The sequence below is a fragment of the Hylobates moloch genome, unplaced genomic scaffold (genome assembly GCF_009828535.3).
Source record: "Hylobates moloch isolate HMO894 unplaced genomic scaffold, HMol_V3 SCAFFOLD_9, whole genome shotgun sequence".
Classification (NCBI taxonomy): Eukaryota; Metazoa; Chordata; class Mammalia; order Primates; family Hylobatidae; genus Hylobates; species Hylobates moloch.
Window position 1 is genome coordinate 62,063,962 of NW_026652284.1, and position 4,507 is coordinate 62,068,468.

Genomic DNA, 4,507 nt, shown 5'->3' on the forward strand with positions numbered 1-4,507 from the left:
GGTTTCAAGCATGGTGTTAGTTATATTGGTGGTGGCTAGTGGTCAGGTTTCCATCATGGTTAGAACTTACGGGATCTGCTGATGGATGGGATGTGGGTCAAGGTTGACTCCAAGGTTTTTGGCCTGAGAAAAGGGAAGCCTGGAGTTATTAACTAAGAGGTAGAGGAGCAGGATTGGAGAGATTAGGTGTATTTCTTGATTAGGTACAAATCTCCTGTGATTGTACTCAGGTATAGTGAAACTCTAGAAGTAAAGGAACGTTTAGAAATCAACTTTAAGTAGGTAATGCAATAAGAGTAACATTGAGGTAGGGGGCTATATTTCACTTTATATTCATTAAATGGTTTACATTTAAGTCTGATGAACCTTAGGATTTTTTTTTTTTTTGAGTTGGAGTCTTGCTCTTTCGCCCAGGCTGGAGTGCAGTGGCACGATCTTGGTTCACTGCAACCTCCAACTCCCAGGTGCAAGCAATTCTCCTGCCTCAGCCTCCCGAGTAGCTGGGATTACAGGCGCCTGCCACCACACCTGGCTAATTTTTGTATTTTTAGTAGAGACGGGGCTTCACCATATTGACCAGGCTGGTCCCGAATTCCTGAGCTCAGGTGATCTGCCCGCCTCGGCCTCCCAATGTGCTGGGATTACAGGAGTGAGCCATCATGCCCAGCTGAACCTCAGGATCTTTAACTTCTTTCTGATCAGGGATGAACAAAGGTATGAAACACATGAATAAAGAGCTATGCAGGCAAAACCCAGTCATAGGCACCATCTATCTTCATTATGAATTAGGGTAATCAAACTTTTAATTTTGCAAAATTATAATTTTTTAAATCATAGCTACTTTTGTACTCAAGTGTGATTGAGTATTATATATGATGTATATTTGGTTCTAAGAAACAGAACTGCTGGTAAAAAGAATGTGTACATGCTTGTTGAGCTGCTTAATAAATAACTATTTGATGATGAATTCTGCAGTATGTTTAAAGGACAATCCTTCTTCTGTTGCTTTAGAGAGTTCATTTGGCATTGTAAAAGTGGACGTAATTTCAAGGGGTGGCCAAAATCTATCAATTAGCCTGACAACTAGGTCTTTTTAACAGATCTATAAATTTTCAATTTCCTTTGCCCTGTTAACCATGGTAAATCATCCTGAACAAGATCATTCTTTTGAACAACAGCCTCCTTATTAGCTGAGATCAATTGAGATTAGAAAATGAAAAATACACTAGATGCTAAGAGCTCTTTATGAAACCACATTTGTAGGATGAGTATTGAATGAAGATTAATGTGTTATTTTTGGCTTCTAAATCAGTGATTTAAAAACTTATTTTCTACATCCCACTGCTGGAGTAAACACTAATACATATTTGGTTGGTTTACTTGTTTGCAAGTATTATCTTTTCCTCTTTGAGCTTATGTATTAATGGAAGGCAATGATTTTTAATTTAAATGTACCTTGCTTTGCACACCACATGTGTTTCTGAAAGAGCTACACATTAAATTGGTTAAATTGATTATTTTTTCCTATTGAATTACAAATTAATGACTAGCTTCTTTGTTTTAATGTCTGACTGATTTTCATTTGCTTTTTGAATAAAATACAGGATCCTTAGCACATCATGTGGACCTTACGTGATCTGGACTCTGTCTACCTTTGTAGGCGACCTCACCACACTCTCCTACTCTCCTCTTCTGTCTCCAAGCGCCAGCGACAGTGACCTTTTCTCAACCCCTAGTACTTCAAACTCAAGATTTTTGCGCATTTTGTTTAAAATTTTAATTCTCCAACATTCTTTGCTTTGTTTTTTAAAATATAGTACACATAGTACATTGCTTTCTTAATTGTCCGTCTTCCCTTAGCTAGAAAGTAGGCTCCACAAATGAATGTATTTTTGTCTTTTTATTCGCTGCTGAATCTCTACATTTAAAAGTGATGAATAAATGAATGAATAAATTGGTAAATGAATAAGGAATTCCTTATAATGGAATACAAATTTCCCTTCTCTAAAACCAGGTAACTTCTATTCATCATTCAGATTCTAGCTTAAATATCACTTTTTCAGGCCACCCTTCTTTGACCCCAAGACAAGGTCCAGTTCCTCTATTATTTACTCTTAGAGATCCTGTACTTCTCTATATAATTTATTAGAACCCCAACTTATAAAGTTTATTATTTGTGAGATAATTTGCTTAATTTCTGTGTTCTCCCCTAAGCTGTAAGCTCTGTTGGGACAGACAATGTTTCTTACTCTTACCTGTATCCCCAACACTAGCACAATGCCTGGATCATGGAGACACCGAATAAGCATCAGTTGAATGAAACCATGGATGTGTGGATTAAGCAATTCCTCAGTTATAACTTTGTCTCTCTGTTCTACTGTCCAATGTTCTCACAACAAAAAAAGTAATTAATGAACCCCAAAGAATGCCTTAGTATTCTGGATAAGTTCTTATTTAAATGTACTCCTCCACGAATTCAATAATGCTTGGAAGATCCCTTAAAGATAATGCCTAATAATTACCTCTTCACCCCATGCTATTTAATTAAACAAATACTTAATGAGTTTTTCCTCTAGTCCAAGTTGCACAGAGGGAAATACCATCATGTAAATAGTGAAAAGACCATGCGTTTTCAAACAGAAAGATCTCTTTCACTTTTGCTGCCTGTTAAATTTGGTTAAGTCATCAACTGAGCCTTGGATTCTTCATCTGTCTAACAGAAATAGCAATACCTATTTTGCAGGGTTTATGTAAGGATTAGTGATAAGCATATATTTATTGATAAGCCTGACACATAGTCAGTGCTCAAAAGATGGCAGCTGTTATTACTGTCACTGGAAGGTAAGCTCTTAGAGGGCAGACTATACTTGCATTCCCTGTACCTTACACTCAATAAAGGCTGGTTAAACTGACTAGCAACGGGAACAATAGCAGAATATGTGCTACTTCTCAACTCTCAAGGGCCTTAAAAATCTAATCAAGAAAATACACTCCAAAACTTATTCTGAAATATTTAGATAATAAAGAAAAACAATACTTATTACAACTTATAATACACGTGAAATTAGAGCAAAATGTGTGTTATAGACCATACATGCTTTACATGGCCAGCCAGGAAATGATAGGAGGTGGCTGGCTGCAGTTACTGTGAAATGATAAGTTCACGTGTTTGTGTGTTAGAAGATGTTTACTGTAAGCCTCTTATGAAAATGTTCAATTTCTTTGGCAAAATTTTATGCTATCTATACCAATGTTGGATAAATAGATTAACTTGCTGCTTTGTGTTTGTACGCTTGCAGACAAAACTGGGTTATTGATCTTGGGTATCAAGGTGAATTTGTCAGAGTAATGGGTGTTTTTTTTTTTCTCTTAAACAGTGGCTGGCTAACAATCAAAAATAGGTTCTGGTAATGTTGGGTAACATTGCTCAAATAGGGCTGTGTTATGCAGAGCACATGGCAATCCTTGAAAAGTAAAACATAGATAATTCCACTTCTTTGTAGTGTGATTGGCACAGCTTTGCAGTAGTATTGCATCATCTATAAGCATTACATATGGCTGTCCTTTCATCTTACTAAATTCTTTGCCAGCAGATCTAATAGATGGGCTGATATAGTGAGCATGAACAAAAGAATGTTTCTCTTCTCCAGGATATTCTCTACTTTTTGTTACTTAGGTATCTATGTAATAGCATTTGACATAGAGCCAAACACAAGGGCAGCCCCATTTAAGGTCTTTGATACATTGACGATCATTCAGAAAACTTCAGATTCCTAGTTACAGAATTGAATCCAACCACCAACACACTCCAGAAGTCCTGACATTAGGAAAAGAGATGGCCACCATCTTTCACCCACTTCAAGTCCTGTAAGGATGATCTAGAATCTACTCTGTGCCAACTAGCATCCAGGCACCCATCGACCTGCCCGGACTACCAAATGCAGAAACAAGCCCAGTAGGAGCAGCTGCTCCTAGCTTGCCCACACACCTGCATCCTAGTGGCAGACAAATATCCTGCAAGCCTTTGTGTCCACACACTCATATCTACATGACATACACTTAGAGGAAAAGATCTGAATATTCTTATTCACAGGAACAGAGGCCTGAATACAGGAACGCTATGCTCACTCACACACAAAAGACACCCATGGAATAAAGCATTTTGCATATCCAGTCTTGCGCACTTACACTTTCAGGTCCTGCACAAGACCCCTGGACATCGGTTTGCTTTTCTTTGAGCCATTCACAAACTAGTTCCTCGTTCCTGGGACCGTCCCTAGTGTGGATAAAAGCCAACTTCCCACAGTCTTTGTCGGTCTTTTCAACTTTTCTCTGCTCTCGCTCAACTCCCAGGGGGCCGGGTGGCGCCGGCCAGCCGACGTCCCAGCGGTGCCCTCCCCGCCCAGCCGCTGTGCCGCGGGGCGGGGCCGAACTGGCAGCCAGGAAATGCCCTGGAGTGTGTGTCACCTGTCCAGGACGACTTGTTGATTCCCAGGAGCCTCGCCTT